At 39.4% G+C, this 21,013-nt stretch overlaps 1 non-coding gene across 1 annotated transcript; it reads right to left on the bottom strand.

Annotated features, from left to right (window-relative positions):
• Positions 1 to 5,377: 5,377 nt before the first annotated feature.
• Positions 5,378 to 5,482, bottom strand: LOC118012717. The gene has a single exon (XR_004679788.1). It is a non-coding gene; the product is annotated as a U6 spliceosomal RNA (small nuclear RNA).
• Positions 5,483 to 21,013: the final 15,531 nt, after the last annotated feature.

Here is a 21,013-nt window from a genome sequence, read left to right as displayed (position 1 = left end):
GTCCCTTCATCAGAGTCCTAACCTTAATCTAATCCTGATTACCTTCCAAAGGCCCCATCTCCACATACTATCACACTGGGGGATGGGGCTTCAACATAGGAATTTTGGGAGGAGGGGAACACAAACATTTATTCCATAATATTCCACTCTGGGCTCCCTCAAATTCATGTTTTTCTCACATGCAAAATATATTCTATCTATCCCAACAAACCTAAACATCTTAACTTGCTCCAGCGTCAACTCTAAAGTCCAAAGTCTCATTTAAATATCTAAATCAGATATAGTGAAACTCGAGGTATGATTCATCCTGAGACAAATTCCTCTCCAGCTGTAAACCTGTGAAACCAGACAAATTATGTGCTTCCAAAGTACAACGGTGTGACAGGCACAGGAGAGACATCCCTATTCCAAAAGGGATAAATAGGAAATAAGGAAAGGCTAATGGGTCCCAAGCAAGTCTAAAACCTAGAGGTGAGTTCTATTAAGGCTTGAGATGACTGTCTTTGGTTTGATGCTCATCCTTAAGGACCATTGAGCAGAGATCTTGCCTCTGAGCCTTTCTTGTACTGGGGTTATGCCCCAAAGACGGCCAGTTAGAGGTCTCACCCCCAAGGCATGGCAGGGTAGCCTTGGCCCAGAGCTCTGCATGATGGTTCCAGTCCCAAGGCCTTTGTCAGAGGCCATCTGGTCTGTTGAAACCAACGTGGTGGTTCTGATGATCTCTGAATCACCTTTCGGTCATTTTTCCTTTTCCTTAAAGAATAGCACATGTTCTAGCTGAATAGCACTATCATCCAGTCCTGTTAATTTCATAAAGCCCCACAGCCTTTCTTCATTTTGTCTCACCTCCATTCTTTTCAGTTCAAACTGGCAGTACTTCTGCTTATATAATCCCACAAACCCATTATCAAGAGATAGTCCAGCCATACCCATGGTGTTCTCTTTAATACATGTGTTCTAATTTTTTGTAATATGGATAGGTGGAGAATTTTTCAAATCTCCAAATTCAGGTTCCTTTTTGCTTAACAATTCCTTCTTCAATTAATTTCTCTCTTGTATTTTAATATGAACAGTCAGGAGGAACCATGACACTCCTTCAAAACTTCAAAACTTAGAAATCTTTTCAGCTAATCCCAGACTTCAAGATATACTACGAAGTTGTAGTAATCAAAACAGTGTGGTACTAGCACAAAAATAGACACATAGATCAATGAAACAGAATAGAGAGCTCAGAAATAAACCCACAATTATATGGCCAATTAATCTGTAACAAAGGAGGTAAGAATATACCACGGGGAAAAGACAGTCTCTTCCATAAATGGTGTTGGGAAAACTTGAGAGCTACATGTACAAGAATGAAACTGGACCACTTCCTCACATCATACACAAAAATAAACTCAAAATGGATCAAAGACCTACATGTGAGACATGAAACTATAAAAATCTTAGAAGGAAACATGGGCAGTAATTTCTTTGACATTGGCCTCATCAACATTTTTCTAGACATGTCTCCTCAGGCAAGAGAAACAAAAACAAAAATTAACTGTTGAGACTACACCAAAATAAAAAGCTTTTATATGGCAAAGAAAACCATCAACAAAACAAAAAGGCTACCTACCAAATAGAGAAGATATTTGTAAATGATATATCTGATAAAGGGTTATTATCCAAAATGTATAAAGAACATATATAACACAACACCAAAAAAATCCCAAATAATCCATTTAAAATAGGCAGAGGACATGAGTAGACATTTTTTCCAGAGAACATCATATGGCCAACAGGGAAATGCAAATCAAAACCACGATGAGATATCACCATCTGACACCTGTCAGAATGCCTAAAACCAAAAAGACAAGAAATAACAAGTGTTGGCAAGGATGTGGGGAAAAAGGGACACTCTTGCATTGTTGGTGGGAATGCAAACTGCTGCAGCCACCATGGAAAACAGTATGGAGTTTCCTCAAAAATTAAAAAATGGAAATACCATTTGATCCAGTAACTCCACACTAGGTATTTACCCAAAGAAAATGAAAACACCAATTCAAAAAGATATATGCACCCCTATGTTTATTGCAGCATTCTTTACAATAGCCAAAACATGGAAGCAACCCAGGTGTCCATCAATAGATGAATGGATAAAGAAAATGTGGTATCCATAAACAATGGAATATTATTCAGCCATAAAAAAGAATGAGATCTTGCCATTTGAAACAAAATGGCTGGATCTAGAGATTATTATGCTAACTGAAATAAGTCAGAGAAAGACAAATACCATATGACTTCACTAAATACCATATGACTTCACTAAAAAGCAAAACAAATGAATAAACAAACAAACAAAAAGCAGAAATGCAACCATAAATACAGAGAACAAACTGATGGTTGCCAGAGGGGAGAGGGGTGGGTGATGGGCAAAATGAATGAAGGCGAGTGGGAGTACAGGCTCCCACTTATGGGATGAATAAGTCATGAGGGTGAAAGGCACACATAGGGACTATAGTCAATAATATTGTAATTGCATTGTATGTTGACAGAGGGTAGCTACATTTGTGGAGAGCACTGTGTAACATATAGACTTGTCAAATCACTATGCTGTACACCTAACATAACATTGTATATCAAAATTTTATTTTGAAGAAAAATAAAATATATAAAAAATCTTTTAAACTAAATATCTAATTTCACAACTCACAAATTCTACTTTCCACAAAACACTAGGACACAAACAATTCAGCCAAGTTCTTTGCCATTTTATAGCAAGGACCTCTTTTCCTCCAGTTTCCTATAACATGTTCCTCATTTCCATCTGAGATTTCACAAATGGCCTTTAATGTCCATATTCCTACCAATATTCTATTCATGATTCTTTAGGTCTTTTTTAAGGAGATGGAGCTCTCTCTTCAGCACTCCTCTTCTTTCTGAGCCCTTACCAGAATCTCCCTTAATATCCGTATGTCTGGCATGCACCTCCAAACTCTTTCAGCCTCTATCCATTATCTAGTTCCAAAGGCACTTCACAGGTTTAGGTATTTGTTATAGCAGTACTTACCAAAATCTGTTTTAGTTAGCTCAGGCTGCCATAATAAAATGCTGTAGACTGAGTGGCTTAAACAATAGAAATTTATTTTTCATAGTTCTAGAGGTTGGGAAGTCCAAATCAAAGTGCCAGCTAATTTGGCTCCTGGTGAGAGCCCTCTTTCTGGTTTACAGAGAGCCACTTTCTCATTGTTCTCACTTGGTCATTTCTTAGTGTATGCACCTGGGATGGGGGTGGGGTGGGGAAGAAGGTTAGGGGGAAGAGAGGAGAATCTTTCTCTTCTTCTAACTTCACTAATCTCATTATGAGAGCCACACCCTCATGATTTAACCTAGCCTGATTTACCTCCCCAAGGCTCCATTTTTAAACACCATCCCATTGGGTGTTAGGACTTCAGTATATGAATTTTAAGGGACATATTCAGTCCACAACACCTTATAATCGTTTTTTTTACCCCTGTAAGGTTGGTAGTTATGTCTTTTTGTTGGTGATTTTATTAATTTTAGTCTTCTCTCGTTTTTTGCTTGATTAGGATAGCTAAAGATTTATCAATTTTGTTAATCTTTTCAGTGAAGCGACTTTTGATTTTGTTGATTTTTCTCTATTGTTTCTCTATTCTCTATTTCATTTATTTCCCTCCTTCTGCTTGCTTTGAATTTAGTTTGCTCTTTTTCTCATTCCTTAAGGTGGAATGTTAGGTTATTGATTTGAGATTTTTTTTCTTCTTTTTTAATATGGGCAATTACAGCTATGAAGTTCCTTCTAGGCACTATTTTCATGGTATCCCTAAGATTTGGCATATTGTGTTTTCATATTCATTCATCTCAAGTATTTTCTAATTTTCTTTGTGATTTCTTTTTTGACCCTGTGATTATTTATGATTATGTTTAATTTCCCTTTGTAAATTTGTCTCATTTCCTTCCATTATTAATTCCTAATTTCATTCACTGTGGTTGGAGAGCATACTGCACATGATTTCAGTCTTTTGAAATTTATTGACACTTGTTTTATGACCTAACGTATGTTCTATCCTGGTAAATGTTTCACACGTACTTGAGAAGAAGTGTACTCTGTAGTTGTTGAATGGAGGGTTCTGTAGGTCCTTGTTAGTTGAATTATAGTGTTCAAGCTTTCTATCTGCTTGATGACTTTTTGTCTAGTTCTATCATTATGGAAAGTGAGATATTGAAATCTCCAACTGTTATTGTTGAATTTACCATTTTCCCTTTAATTTTGATACTTTTTGCTTCATGAATTTGGTATGTATATATGTTTATAGTTATATCTTCTTGATGAATTAACTCTATTATTATCAAATGTCCTTCTTAGTCTCTAGTAATAAATTTTGTCCTAAGATCTACTTTGTCTGGTATTAGAGTAGTCATTCTATGTCTCTTCTGGTTATTGTTTACCTATTATATCTTTTCCCATACTTTTTTTTTTTTTAAAGATTTTATTTATTTATTTGAGAGAGAGAGAATGAGAGACAGAGAGCATGAGAAGGAGGAAGGTCAGAGGGAGAAGCAGACTCCCTGCTGAGCAGGGAGTCCGATGCGGGACTCGATCCCGGGACTCCAGGATCATGACCTGAGCCGAAGGCAGTCGCTTAACCAACTGAGCCACCCAGGCGCCCTTTTCCCATACTTTTACTCTCGACTTCTTTGTACCTTTGAATATAAAGTGTGTCTCTTATAGACAGCATATAGTTAGGTTTGGAGTTTTTTGTTTTGCTTTGTTTTGTTTTAATCTATCCTGCAGATTTCTGCCCTTCAATTCAATCCCTTTTCATATAATGAAATTACTGATAAGGTCATGTTTACATTTGCTATTTTTCTATTTGTTTCCTACATGTCTTTTTTTTTTTTTTGATACTTTCTCTATTACTACTTTTGTTTTAAAAGGTTATTTTCTAGTGAACCATTTTAATATCCTTATTATTTCTCTCAGTATATATTTTTGAAGATTTATTTATGTTTTTAGAGGGGGAAGGGACAGAGGGAGAGAATCTTCAAGCAGACCTCCCACTGAGCATGGAGCCCAACTCAGGGCTCGATCTCACCACCCATGAGATCATGACCTGACCCAAAACCAAGAGTCAGCTCTTTAACTGCCACCCAGGCGCCTCTCTTACCAAATTTTTTGAGTCATTTTCTTAGTGGTCGCTATGAGGGTTCAATTAACACCTTTGTTCATAACAATCTAGTTCAGATTAATATCAATTTAATTGTAATAATATGCCAAAAAACACTTTGTTCCTCTATGACTCCTCTCCCCTGATTTGTGCTGTTATTATCATGTATATTACATCTTTATAGATTGCATGCCCATCAACACAGAAAATATAAAGAATGCTTTACGTTTATAAGTTATTCTTGCACAGGGGCCATGCTAATCTTTTTTGTATTGTTCCAATTTTAGTATATATGCTGCCAAATTGAGCACAACATGACCTAATATTGGCATTAAAAACTACTCTGGCTTCAGTGTGAAAAATGAATTAAAGAGGAGGCCAGTCTGGAGGTGAGAAGACTAGATAGAAATGCTGAAATATATCAGGTAGAAGATGATAGTGGTCTGACCTAGAGTTCAGTATTAGACTACTGGAGAAGAGATGTAGACAACACATTTGAAAGATATTAAGAAGATAATATTAACTAACCTTGGCAACTGGATGTATAGTTGAGCAAAAGGAAAGAGTCAAAATGACAAATTCTCTGTATCATGCAATGAGAGAATTATGGTACTATTCACAGAGAAAGATAACATTGAAATAGAAGCTTTGGGAAAAAATACAATGAGCTCAATTTTAGACTTTTTAAATTTATGATGCTTGTAGGATATTTAAATAAAAATAGGAGATGTTCAGTAAAGATGGGATATCTAGGTTTGAAACTTAAGTGAGCAATATGAGCTGTGAATAAAGATTTGAGAGTGATTAATATGTAGATAGTAATGAAAGTCTTGAGAGTTTATTAGAATATCTGATAAGAATGTATGAAGTCATAATAGAAGAGGACCAAGGATGGAATCTTAAGGAAGAGTAATATTTTGAGTTTGAGGAAATGAAGATGATTCATCACAAGAAAGTGAGAATAATTCTAGAAGTATCAAGAAAACCAGAAGAGTGTGTTGTCATGGAAGTTGAAAGAATAGAATATTTTAAGAATTGAGATGTCACATAAAATAAGGAATGTATTGTTTTCATTGGATTTAGCAATAAGGAAAACCATTAATTACAGCAGTATATTAAAGATAGCTGCGGATTCTTTGCTATTCCTCTCATCAAGAAATAAAATTGATTTCCCTCCTCTTGGATCCCTCCTCTTGAAACCCTATTGGGCTTGTATTGACCAATAAAATGTGGCAGAAGTCGGATTGTTTCATTTCTGAGACTGGACAGCTTCTACTTTCACAAACGTAGAATATTCCCTCTTAAAACTCAGCTTTCATGCTGTGGAAGCCCACATATGGAGGAGCCATGAGAAGAAGGACTCACTTCCAGCTGAGCTCCCAACCAAGAGCCAACCCCACATGTGAGCAATGTGAATGAGCCTTTGTGGATGTTCTAGTCCAGTCAAGCCTCCAGATGACCACAGCTCCAGCCAATGCCATGCAGAAAAAAATTATCCACTTAAGCCTAGTGAACCCACAGAATCATGAAAGTTACTAAATGGTGACTGCTGTTTTAAATGACCATGTCTGGGGGGCAGCTTGTTACTTAGCAATTGATAACCTATTTTATTACTATTTTGTAACATTTATAAGAGACAATGTCCTGTTGAGGTATTGCAGATATAAATTGCCATGGGTTGAAGAGTGACTTGAAGGATAGGAACTGAAGACAGCTATTTTAGTAGATGATTATGAAAGAGAAAAGCTATTTAGAGTGGTATATATAAGAAAGTCTGATTTTGACAAAGGTATTGTTAGCTTTTAATATGAGAAATTTATTTTTTATTTTATTTTTTTGAAAGAGAGAGTGCATATGCATGCACACACACATGTGAGTTGGGTGGGGAGGGGAGAGGAGAGGGAGAGAGAGAGGATCTCCAGCAGACTCCCTGCTGAGTGCAGAGCCTGATGCAGGGCTTGATCTCACTGCACTGAGATCATGGCTTGAGCCAAAATCAAGAGCCTGACACTTAACCCTACTGAGCCACCCAGGTGCCCCTTTAATGTGAAAAACTTAAATGGTATTTAAGAAGGTGCATCCCTGTGCCACAGCAGCAATATTAATATGCATATAAGACAAAAGAAAATACTTATAACTATGGTTCCCCAGTGACCCTACAAGAAAACATTAAAGATCCAGAAGAGAGATGGGTTAACATTGAAGATACAGAAAACACTGAAGATACAGAAGAGAGATGGGTTAACTGATGGAGAAAGGTTCTTGAGGAGATGAGAGAAAATGTTATCTTTTTCAGACTCCCCCAGAAAGGATCTTATTAGTCTCCTTAGACATGATCCATTATAGAGTCCCTAATATGTGGACTCTCATATCCTGACTCCTTGGCATTCACTGTTTGCATAGCTGCTTTTAGCTCAAGCACTGATTGTTTTCTAATCATTCATTGTTAGTCCTTAGGTTGCATCAGTTAGGATATTATGTTCGGGGCCACAAGTAACAGAACATATATTTCAAAGTGGCTGAAATATAAATCTGAAGTTTGAAGGTTGGTTAATTCAGCAGCTCAACAGCATCATCAAGGTCTCAGGTTCTTTCCATCATTTTGTTCTGTCATCCTCACACTTTTGTCTCATTCTCTTAGGTTGGCTCCTGTAATTGTCTCAAGATGACTGCTGTAGTTTCAGGGGTTATATTCAGAAAGTAATGTCATGGGACAGAAATAGGAGGTTTCTCCTTGCATGTTCCTTTCCCATAAGGCACATAGCAGATTTCTCTTCTAATGGTTAGAATCTCATAATATGCCCAATCAATTGCAAGGGTGATTTTAGGTAGGCTATTTATACTTTCTGAGCTTTAGTTTTCACAGCTGTAAAATGGGTAGCATAGTACCTATCTTAAAATTATCGTAAGGAATAAAAGAGGGTATTCTACTAAGTGCATAGCACATTACTTGGCTCACAAAGCCTCTTTTCTTCTATTCCACCCTCCATACTGTGTTTAGAGTTTATTTTCTAAGAAGCAAACTTGAGATTCTCTTCCCATTTAAAAGACCATAATAAACTTGATTTGTCTTCTGGTGGTGCTGGGGTCTACTTTTCCAAAAGCACTCAGAAGAAAGAAAAAATTAATTGCGTGTGGATTAGAAAGGAAAATGGCTGGTGGGCAAATAATAGTATCTGCCACACAAGACTACCAATATACAAGACATTGTTCTGGTTACTTTGACTCGGGGGTGGGGGGGGGGGTTGTGGGGGGTGTGGGAATTCCCATGTGCTGGGTAGAAACTGAGATGTCAGAATTTCCTTTTGGGGGTAAAGGGTGGGGATCCAGAGCACATATGGAGTACAGGTTCTGATATATGTGTTTGGGTGATAAAGTGTGTGAACATGCAGCATGATTTATTCTTATCCCAACTCTATCCCTCATAGCTTGGCCCTGGGCTTGACCACAGCCCTGCATCTGAGCCAGAATAATAAATCATGAAGTTCCTTAGGCTCCAAAGAAGGTGCTAACATGAATACTGAATAGTATTCGTGTTATCATGTTACTAAGTAAAAAAAAAAAAAAAAAAAAAAAGCATTCTTACATGCAGTGTGCTTTCTCTAGAAACAATTAGATTTCCCATCTAGACTCTCCTTTTGCTTATCTCAATAGACACAGTGCCATCTACTGAAAATAAAGCACCAATAGCCACGATACCCCAAGGGATTCCCAGGAGAGCCCCCCTCTCTGTGGGCTCCCTGTCTCACCCACCTCCCAGATGGACTGGAGGGAGTAGGCGGAATCCACAGGCTGTTCTCCTGTCACAAACTGTAATGCATCTGTTCCCTGGTGCTTTCTGTGAGCAGCAAGAGTAAGATGTTCCTGTAGGGACCTAAGGAGCCCGGCCAGAGACTTAATGTGTCTATGAAAGCTCTTTTAGGCTACCCTCTTGCCTTCGTTTGACCAGGTACAAAATTAAGCTATCCTATACAGATGAGGCATGCTTTTCTAGTAAAGCATAAGAAGGATTACTGACATGGTTTCCTTTGGGTAATTATGGTAGGTTTCTTTCCATGTAATAGTGTAGCCATGTATTAAAGTCTTTTTATTTTTCAGTGAAATCTGTAGTGGGTAGAATAGATAAGAGATTGAGAACAGAATCCTGGAACATTATCAGGACTGCTCTATCTTTGGGGTTTGGGGATAACCTAGGTTGCTATGAAAATTCAGTTATGCCAAATTCCACATTCTAGTTCATTGTGTTCTCTCCAGATTGCAGTCTCTCTTGGTTTCATAAATGGAGAAATGGAGAAACAAAAGGAAGATTGTTGCTTACATTTAGCCACCCCAGTCAGCAATAAAATAGAAAATGGAAGCTCTTTAAAATGCACAGCCTTCTGTAGGACACGCTCAACTCTTGTCCTCTCTGCCCCTCACTCTCTCATTCTTCCTCCCCAGGAATCTTGGCTCCATCTGCTTGTAGCCCTTCAACGACCGTCTATAATTTAAAGCACTGGTTTGAATGGATTCTGATTTGGCTTTTGGTAGTCAGAGCTGGCATTCCTTCCATTTGCCCCTCCAAATCTGGCCCCATTTCCTCTACTTCACTCACTGCTCATTCTTTCTGCTTTCTTCTTATTAGATTTTCCAAAGCAAAACTTCCCACAGTTAAGTTTGTAGTCTGGTAATTTATCATGAATATTCTTAAAATTGCCTCATTAAAAGGGGCATTTGAAGCTGAAACTTAAGTGTCTGTTACCATGGTAACCAACAACAACTCTTTAGAACTGCCTGCCTAAGCCAGAGAGGTAAGGGTTGCTGTTGGCAGAAGATTGAAGGTAGGCAACTAAAGACTAGTGGGCAGGAAAGACAGAAAAGGGAGGAAGGAAAAGGCCTGTAAGACCCTGATGTGGAATTCTCAGCCCCAAGTTGGATATCCTTCTATGCAACGAGACAAATCAGGTTGGTACTACACTCCCAAATTCTTGACATCATACAGTTCAGGAAATTCGGGGCCTGGAAGTCCTTTTCACCATCAGGTTCCTGAGGGGAGTTTGGATTCAAAGTTTACAACCTGAAACTTACGTAATCACACGTTACCTATTCCTGAGCCAGTCATTTACCTCTCTGTGCCTCAAGTTATCTTTTTTTTTTTTTTTTTAATGTGCAAAACACTCTCTGTCACCAGGTTGTATGAATATCAGCGAGGCAATAAAAGTGAAGCCTTTTTGTAAACAAGGTGGTGCATCTATGCAGACTAACGCACGTTTTGAGTCTACAACTGTTCTCTAGAAGCTCTTCTGGGTTGCCATCAGCCAACCTCTCTCAAAGAAAAGAAAATTTCTCCAATAGTAAGTAGTGTCAAACTAACCTTATCGATTGCTTTTTCCAAGCCAGGATTCTCTAGGCTTTCCATTATTCACTGGGCCTGTAAAAGAGTGAACATTGGCTGTTAGGCATGTCTTGAACTGCTATAAAAATGGTTATAAAAGAAGTATATTTGATAAATAATGAAGGTTACAAAGAATACAAATTACATTCTTTCATCTTCTGTTTTCTTTGCCTTTCCAGTTGCAATTTGGGGTAAAATGTTAAAGACACAATCAAGAGTGGCAAGCATTGTATTTAGAAAGGGAGAAATGTCAGGTCAGGGAATATGGGAAATGTAGCAAGATTTACATTTAAAAAGTAGTTAAATGCTTGGGAGTCTTTAATATGTATTCCTTTCTTGGTAGAAATATAATGTGTTGAATCAATAGGATTAGACAACTATGACAAAGGGAAAAATACATCTTGATGAGCAACCTATGGAGAGACACAGACATATAAAGAAGAAAATACTGCCCAGTGTTGACATTCTTAGGACCACAAGAGAGAGGGGACGCTTGGGTGGGGTCTTGGTAGGAATTCTTATGGAACATAATAACTAGGAACATATGGAGACGGGGTTGGGTTATGAATATAAATGAATACATTACATCTGCCAGATCTAGTACTTCGTGGCACTGCCCACTTTTGTCGTTTCTCTTATTAGCACAACTGCCATCAGCATACATAATTGAAATATTAGAGAATTTTTGATGACTCATTTGTGTCCCAGCACAAAAGATCTGGGATAGGCAAAGCTCATTCTTCAGGTGCTCCTAAATTGGCAATCTGCTACTTCAGATGTTCTAATTTCCTCCTTCTTACCAAGTGAGTAGGAAATCAAGCCTTCCCAGAGATGGGTGGGGTGTGAAGGAATTCCCCAAATGTTGAAAATAGTCAGGTGTTCAAATCAGAATGGGTTCACCATCAGAGGCTCCTGGGTGGCTCCATTGGTTGAGCGTCTGACTCTTGATTTCTTCGGCTCCGGTCTTAATCTCAGGTTCATGAGATCGAGCCTCACATTGGACTCCTCACTCAGCAGGAGTCTGCTGAAGATTCTCTCCCTCTCCCTTTGCCCCTCCCCTGCCAGTGTGCACGTGCACGCATGTGTGAGCGTGTATGTGCATGCTCTCTCTCTCTCTCTCTCTCAAATCAATAAATCTTAAAAAAAAGAATGGGTTCACTATCAGAGATGTCTTGCACATGTTTTGAGAACGAATAGACAAAACAATTCCACACAAAATCGCTAGCTTTATGGTTGTTAATGAGAAATGTCCAAAAACATACTTTTTACTGTTTATGTTTCAGACCTTATAAATCATGAAATGTAGTTTCAAATTGTAGTGTAAGACCTATAGAGTAACACGGGTATTGCTGTTAGCTGTAAATACAGTTCTTTATTATGGTTACAGCTTGCTCTTCCTAAAATAAAACTCAGCATTTGCTGAATTTAAGTTTAGCTTGGCTTACTTCTCTGCCAAACAGAATATAAGTATACCGGATACAATACTACGTTAGCTTTCTTTTCAACATCAACCCCAAATCTGAATGTTCTTATTTTTCATTATTAAACTTTCATGCAAAAAGAAAAAAGGGAAATTTTAAGGGCAAAATCTTTGGCATCAGATAGACTTAGTCCAGATCTTGACAGTGCCAAGATTGCTAATCCTCACTTTATCTGTAAAAATTGGGTGACAAAAATGCTGATCTCATATGGTAATTATGAAGTTTAAAGGAGCTAATGGATGTAGATTGTACTGGGGCATTTACATAGCTTTAATAAATAATACTCATTCTCCCCACCCAAGTTCTGAACCAATTAAGAAATAGACAAGAGTAGGGCAAACAGGAGATACTGTCATGGAAAAAGCTGACATTGGGAAACATGGGCTTCCTGACACAGAACACCAGAAATAAACAGACTTACCACCTGGTCACCAGCAGTCCTATACAATACGTCTCCCACTGGGAAAAGGTATTTGCTACTAAGCTTAAAGCATGCCTGAGATCAACTGAGAACACATGCTCCCTGTGAGGAGCTTTGCTACAGAGAGAGGAAGAGGCTGGATTATAAATACCCAGTTTCTTCCAAGCTCCCTAATGAGATAAATCACTCCTCCCCTGGGGGGAGATGGAAGGTATCCAGGTGTGTTACAGCTCATGAAGCTCCCTCTCATGGGAAGAAACATCAGGAGTGGAGAATTAGTGTTCCCGGCAACCAAATGTTTAACACAGCATCTGGCGCAAAGAAACATTTATTCTATGTGTTATAAGATAAACTGAGGCATATTAAAAATTTTAAGAGTTTATTTGAGCAAAAACTGATTTACATCCAACAGCATCCTGGCTAGCAGATAAAAAGGAGATCCGAGGAACTGTACAAAATGAAAGACTTATTGGCAGAAGGGAGCGGGAACAAGGAAGTTATACGAGGCAAAAAAAGCGGGTTGGTTATTGTAAGGTCACTTTCCGTTAAGGGATGGCAGGGTCTATCAGGCGGATGACCTAACTAGTGCTGATCAGGTGAATCCTGATTGACTGGTTCAAGATTCCATTTCTGGGAAAGGTGAGCCTAATTAAGTCTCAGCTTGGTGATGTAAGGTTTAGCATATGCCTTTTGGGACCGGTGTCTTTTTTTAACATATGTCATTTATGCCCATTATAATTATTGATCCTTAAGGAAAAGTGAAAATACAAATTATATTTTAGATCTTGATACATGTAAGAAAGTGATAGGTGGCATATCTAGAGAAGTGGAGAAAATCTGATAGGAAAGATCTTCGTATGCCATCATGTGCATTTTTATTTTGTTTTGTAGTCAGTGGGTAACCAAAAATAATTTTAAGTTGGGGAGAGACCCTCAAGCTTACATTCTAGCATATGAATTCTCACTGCACTATACAGGATGGAGAAGACAGAATCCCCATGAGCCGGGCACTATGCTATGCACTCAGCATAGGAACAATGTTATATATATGTAATGACCTCTCTTAATTGTCACAACAATCTTGAGAATGATGCTGTACTCTCATTACTCTGATTTTACAGATGAGAAAGCAAAAGCTTTAAAAGTTTAAATAACTCCCTCAAGAGATGCACTCAGCTTGTAAATGAAAAACCTAGAATTTGATCTCATGTCTACCTGACTCCAAGACTCAGCTCTCATGTACATTCACACCAGGCTCCGTGCTTAGAAGGTCCCATTCTTGCTTTAATGCTCTGCTATCATCATCTCGAAATTCTTAATAATTTCAGAATGACAGGCTTCACATTTTCATTTGGCCCTGGGTCCCTTAAATTACGTAGCCACTCCTGCCAAGACCTCTTACTTTCCACTACCCCAGTCACCACTTTCATCAAATCTGGAGGAGTCTATACAAATAAAACTCCTCTTTTAATCAAAGAAACATGGAAAATTAATAACTATAAATATGTGGATGATTATATATGGATGTTTTAGCATTTATACATATGAATATCCACAATTCAGAGCCACATCTCCATCCCCAAACAATCCTCTCCCAGAATTTCTTTGGTTCCTGAGCACCTCCTCAGTGCTGCAAGTGGGAGCCAGATGAAGAAGTGGTGAGGACAAGGCCTGGGGTTTAGTGGGGGGTAAATACATTCATGTCTAAGCGCATGTGTCTGGTCAAATTCCAAGTCCAAGTCCAAGTTAATTTAGGATTATCTTTTTGATGTTTTCCATATTTCAGCTCCCATCGGTTGGCAAAAATAAATTAAAGATGATGGAACACATACCGGCCCAGTTTCGCAACTTTTTTGAAGTTATAGGTCCACTGAAGGGCAGGCAGCTATTACCGAAAATGGAGAAGGAGATTTTAGAAGAGCGTGCTATGTGAGCAGCACTATATGGGTGCCCTCTTTTCTTTTTTCTTTTTTTTTTAAGATTTTTATTTATTGATTAATTTGAGAGACTGAGCAAGCGAGAAAGAGAGCACAAGCGGAGGTGGGGTGGTGCAGAGGGAGAGGGAGAAGCCGTCTCTCTGCTAAGCTGGGAGCCCAAGGGTGGGGATGGTGGGGCTTGATCCCAGGACTCCGGGATCATGACCTGAGCCAAAGGCAGACGCTTAACCGACTGAGCCACCCAGGCGCCCCAGGGTGCCTTATTTTCAATCACCTTATTTAATCATGAATTCATAATACTCTTTGAGGTAGTTGGCTACTTTTAATATCTTAAGAAAGAACTTTTTTTAAAATTAGAGAAAGGGGCCCCTGGGTGGCTCAGTCGTTAAGTGTCTGCCTTTGGTTCAGGTCATGATCCCAGGGTCCTGGGATCAAGCCCCACATCGGGCTCCCTGCTCAGTGGGAAGCCTGCTTCTCCCTCTCCCTGCTTGTGTTCCCTCTCTCGCTGTCTCTCTCTGTCAAATAAATAAAATAAAATCTTTAAAATAAATAACTTAATTAAAATAAAATAAAATTAGAGAAAAATAAGAAAATACAAAAAGAAAGACTCTAGAAAAATTATTCTAAGTCCTTCCATATTTTTTCATATGCGCACACACACACAGACACACACACAGAGTTACATTTAGGTCCTTAATTTATTTTGAGTTTATTTTTGTGTATGGTATAAGAAAGTGGTCCAGTTTCATTCTTTTGCATGTAGTTGTCCCAACACCATTTGTTGAAAAGACGGTCTTTTTCCCATTGCCTATTCTTGCCTCCTTTATCAAAGATTAATTGACCATATAATTGTGGGTTTATTTCTGGGCTCTCAATTCTGTTCTTTTGATCTATGTGTCTATTTTTGTGCCAGTACCATACTGTTTTGATTATTACAGCTTTATAATATAGCTTGAAGTCCGGATTTGTGATCCCTCCAATTTTGCTTTACTTTTCACAATTGCTTTGGCTATTCAGGGTCTTTTGTGATTCCATACAAATTTTTGGATTGTTTTTTCTGGTTCTGTGAAAAAAAGGTGTTGGTGTTTTGATAGGGATATTCTGGGCCAGTTTTAATTGATTTTTCTTTATCATTATGGGTTATATTTTTTTATTTTTTTGTATGCTTGGTAATTTTTGATTGGATGCTAGTTAACTGTGAACTTCACATTTTTAGATGCTGTATGTTTTTGTATTTCTATATGTACTATTGAGCTTAGCTCTAAGATATAGTTAATTTACTTGGAAACAGTTTGATATTTTCAAGGTTTGCAAAGTATAAAACTGATGCTTTCCCCTTATAAATCATGTAATTTATTTCTGAGTATTCTACCTGGTGTCCCATGTATTACAAGATTTTTTTCATTCTGGCCTGTGGGATCACCAACTGTTTCTGGATATATGTGAGCTCTGAAAATTGTTTCACCTGCTTCCTCTGAGTGTCTTTCCCCAACCTTGGATGGTTTCCTTACTTGCATGTGTTGATCACTGATCTAGTGAAGAATTTCTTACTTAGAAATTATATTTATAGGATATTATTATATTTATATCATTATATAAACATTATATTTATAGGATTTTTTAATGATATGTAACAGAAACTCAGTTTAGATTAAGTAAAAAAGATTAAGATAACTCAACTTAGATTCAGCAAAAAAAACCATTTGTTGACTCATAAGAAAAATCTACTTTTATCAGTGGATGGAGGAGCAAATGAGGTCTTCTATCTTGTGCTCACTTTTACTCTTTGTCCAGCTATCTCTTGCCTCTGGTTCTCTTTGCACAATATTGTATGGTTTCTAACCAGAGAGAGCTTCTTCCAAGCAGATGGAAAGATGGCCCCAGGCAGTAGAAGCTTACATAATCATCCTGCTAATTCTTTCCCTAAGTCCATGTATCAAATCTCAAGGAAGACTTATTGGCCTATTTGGGTAACATGCCTATCACTGAGCCATATATTGTGCATGGGAGGTAGATTGTTCTGACTGACAAAGCCAGAGTTAGCCCTACCGAAAACATGTAAAATGAGGTCCTTGCAGGAAAGAACAGTTTTGTTACTAGAAGATATTGAGGGAGGGATATTGGGTAGACAAAACAACAGTGATCCCCAGCATCCAGTTTCCTCATCTGTAAAATCATCTAAAATGTGATAATGTATTAAGAGTTTAGCACAGTGTGGGGCCTGTAATAAAGGCACAGTACATCTTACTATCACTAATCGGAGCTTGGTATCTCCAGATGTCAGTAAATTTATTTGCTTCTCTGCATCACTAATTCTCAGTAAAGAAGTTTCTCCTTTGTCTCTCTGGGTCAAAAGTGACTTAAATTCCTACCTGTGGGCCTCGCTTTCTAGGTAACTGGGTTCCTGATCCATTGTAATTTCTCAAATACACTTGTTTCTGCCTTGTTATGAAAAGATCTTGTGTGTAAGTGTCAAATTAGCAGCAGGAAGCAGACAGTCCACTCAAATTGGGTAATTTTTTAAAAAAGATTTTATTTTTTATTTATTTGACAGAGAGAGAGAAAGAGAGAGAGAGAGATCACACAAGCAGGGGGAGTGGGAGAGGGAGAAGCAGGCTCCCCCTGAGCAGGGAGCCCAACACAGGCCTTGATCCCAGGACCCTGGGATCGTGACCTGAGTTGAAGGCAGATGCTTAACTGACTGAGCCACCCCGATGCCTCTCGAGTTGGGTAATTTGAAGAGAGTTTAATAAAGAGATTATTGACAAAGGTGTTGGCAGGTTATTGGGAAATCAGGAGGGGTAGTGCAGGAACCTGGGCTAGGCAAAGGGTACTCTTTCCTTCAAGGCCGGAAGGGACAAAGGACACAATGGTAATAGAACCAGAGAGAGAGAGCGCACCTGTCAGGGTTGGGATATTCAGACAGCCCATGGTGACCCTATGGAGAGGGAGTCGCTGAATAAATCACCTGACATCTACCACCAGGAAGACAGAGGACAAGGAGACTGTTGTTATGGTCCAGGGAGCCAGCCTACTGCCTACGGCACAGGGAAGGGTGGCAAAAGGTGAAGAGTGGACTAGAAACGTGCAGCACATCCCGCAAGGCCGGTGCACTACCCCCTGAGCTATGGAGCCGACCCACATGCAGCGTGTCCTAGATCTCGGACCTAGTTTGGGTGTTTTCCCCTATGTGCCTCACACCCATCTTCGTCCTGTTGGTTGATTTCCCAGCCTATTTGGATTCAGAGTTTCGTCCCCCTTCTCAGAACAATCTATTCCTGATCATATTCACAAAACCTTTGTACGTTCGGGATTTCTCTGGCCCTGAGGTAGGGAAACCTGAACTTCTCTAACCTGGAATGGGGAACGAGATCGCAAGCCACAGTCTGGTATTTAAGAAGGCGAAATGCCAGCGGCAAGTGCCTGACATATGCGCCTCATAAGGGGAGGTTTTGTTCTTCAGCTGTGAACAGAATCAGGCCATTTTGTGAAAGGGGCAGTTTTTTTTTTTAAGATTTTATTTATTTATTTGACAGAGAGAGACACAGCGAGAGAGGGAACACAAGCAGGGGGAGTGGGAGAGGGAGAAGCAGGCTCCCCGCCGAGCAGGGAGCCCAATGTGGGGCTCGATCCCAGGACCCTGGGATCATGACCTGAGCCGAAGGCAGACGCTTAACGACTGAGCCACCCAGGCGCCCCTTGAAAGGGGCAGTTTTACTGGTTGACTGGAGAGACTTTGCATCAAGAAAAGAGTGCTGTTACCTTATGTGGACTCACCGAGGGTGGCCTTGAAGAGCCACCTCAGCATCTTCCATCGACACAAAACTCACTCCCTTTTTTAATGTCTTTAGAGAGGAAGTCACCAGTGTAGGGCACAGGGAATACAAATTCATGATAATAATAATAAAAGAGAGGGCGATGAGGTCAAAAGAAGTTGCTGGAAAATATACAGACAAAAGTGAAGTCAAGGGGCCAGGGGAAGTAATAACAAGATAGAAAACGAGAAGTACCAACGGTAGACTTGCAGCTTGGGACCCACAGGCTATCCTGCAAGCAGACAGAAAAGCAGGCCCTACTCCAGCTTTGGCTGTGATAGAGGAACCAGAGGCCAAGCAGCCGCCGATTAACGCAGTTAGGGGAAAATGCACGTCTGGCCCGGGAGTCTGCTCTTTATTTGAATCTGCCCTTCTGCTTTCTAAAACACCTTGGAAGCAAGTCCACCAAGGCAAGTGAGGAAACGAGAAAGCCTGGCTGTCTGGCGGGCTTGCACCAGACAAGAGCTTGGCTGAGCCGTTTGCGACGGGTGGGTGATTTCAAGCTGGTAGCTGAAGAGATGGTCCCAGTGGTGGTTTGAATATTCTGGATATATTACCTAATTATCTCAAAAGAAAACTCACAACCCAAGTACCCCCTGGCTTAAGTGCATGTTTATTTTCACAGCCTTTGTCTTTCAGAGATCAGCACTCTGTTGCTGTGTTGCTATTGTAAGGATGGAAAAAATAGAACCATTTTAATGTTGTGCTGTTTGCATTTCCCGACAGTTAGGAAGCAGCCCATTATTAGCTGGTAACACTGTTGTGACATCAGTGGTGACTTTCCTGCTTGAGATTCAGCTCATGAAATATTTTCCTCCCTGGTGCAATTATTTTTCTTTCTCCTTTCCTTTTTTTTTTCTTCTTTCACCTTGCATGTTTCATTTTCATGCAAATGAGTGGCTGAATGGCCATCCATGCTTCCAGGGTTTTCAAGAATTGACAACCAAAGAGGCTAACATGTGAGGCTTGACCCAATTTCAAAACATTCGACCCCTCGACGTCACTCTCCCATGGCCGTGCCTTACGCGGGCCAGGGAGCTGTCCCTGCCAGGTTGGGAGGAGCTGTGGGGGTAGAGGAGGAAGGAGAGTGTCTGCTCTGCGCTGCCAGGGGGGCCAGAGCCTGAGTGGGGGCAGAGATTGTTCCCTGACGGGGTGGGTGGGGGTGCGGGAGTGGCTGCTGTGACGTGCGAGACTGATGGGGTGAGAAAGACACCCCTGCCAGGGGTGGGGACGGTGGAGGCAACAGGAGACTGGTCATACGCAGGGGGATGGAGTCAATAAAAAATATACTGAGGACAATTGGAGTCAGGCTTATTATTATTAGAGAAGAGAAATACATACAAAAAGAGAAAAATAGGGGTGCCCGGCTGACTCGGTCAGAAGAACATGTGACTCTTGATCTCAGGGTCGTGAGTTAGATAGAGCCCCGTGTTGGGTGTAGCGATTTCTAAAAATTAATAAATAAATAAACTTTTTTAAAAAGAGAGAAAAATTAAACTCTGTGATATAAGAATTAAACTATAGATGTTCATATGATCTCGTGGTTTTCAATGTACAGAGATACAGAAATAAATATAGCTGTAAGATATACATGTATGTGTGTGCTTTGCATGTTGCAGCCTTTTCCCTAATTTGAGATTGTTTCAAAATAAAAACTAAAAAACTGTTAATATAGGAGAGTAGTACTATTTAAAATAGGGATATAATGCTAACAAGATTTGACTGTCAAACGAATCAAGTGATATAATTCATGTAGTGGGTATAAGATAGTGCCTGGCACATAGTGAGCTCTCAGTAACTATTATTATAATCCCTGGGATAAAAGCATGTCACGAACACTGTTCTGCATCTCGTTTTTGTTTTCACTAAAAATATATCTTGGAAATCTTTTCATAACAGAACATACCTGTTTTTTAAAATTCATAAATCTAACTTGTGTTCTTTACTATATTAGTTTTATAATTAGAAAAAAAACCCCAATAATCGTGGGAGATAATCTGCCTTAGTATGTCATCTGCCGATGACTCATAATTTAATTAATTCTTGTTGCTAATGGAAACCTCTGGTTGAACAAGGCATAGTTGTATTTTAATAGCAGTTCTTTAGTGGAAAGAATAAGAAAAACATATCCAACACCAAATCTATGAGCACATGGATATTTACACTAATTTTTCCAACTTTCGCACAGCTCTGAATCAAAAGCTTTGGATGATTAAAGCAGCTGTCAAAATTCACTTCTTTATTCATTTTTTCAATGTATGGACAAGTCCCCAGTTTCAAATTGCTTTGACCAGGTACCATTTGCCGTGCTAGGGAGGCAGCAATGAACCACAGAGCCCCCGCCCCCATGGGGCTCTCTTATTCTAGAGGTGGGGAAACAGATAATGAACAAACACCCAGTCTTACGTGATACATCAGTCGGTGATAAATTAAACCTTGTATCAGTCCCTTTCCTTCATGAAGAAAGGTAATTTGGTAATTTTTAAAAGTTTATGCCTTACTAACCATTTGACTTTTAGTAACCTTTGGAGCTTCCGTTTCCATACGTCAAAAATAAAGATAATGATAATTATCTTATAAGGCCAGCCCCCTAGAGGTACTTGATCAACAGAAGTCATTATTATATGTAAGTTATACAATTTTGGGTTCTTGCTTTTGTGACAAAGATAAAGAGGGTTGCTTTGCTTTATGGGGAAGCTGTTTCCTTCCCTGGGTTGGGTGTGTCACGCATATAGGCCCAGACCTTACCGACCTGTTCCTACAGGTCAGTCACATTTCCTTTACTGGCTTTTCACACTTCTCCCCCACAGGGAC

The sequence above is a fragment of the Mirounga leonina genome, unplaced genomic scaffold, assembly GCF_011800145.1.
Source record: "Mirounga leonina isolate KUSES-001 unplaced genomic scaffold, KU_Mleo_1.0 Mir_151, whole genome shotgun sequence".
Taxonomy (NCBI): Eukaryota; Metazoa; Chordata; class Mammalia; order Carnivora; family Phocidae; genus Mirounga; species Mirounga leonina.
The sequence above is the reverse complement of the archived record's forward strand: the minus strand, read 5'-3'. Positions and strand labels throughout refer to the sequence as shown.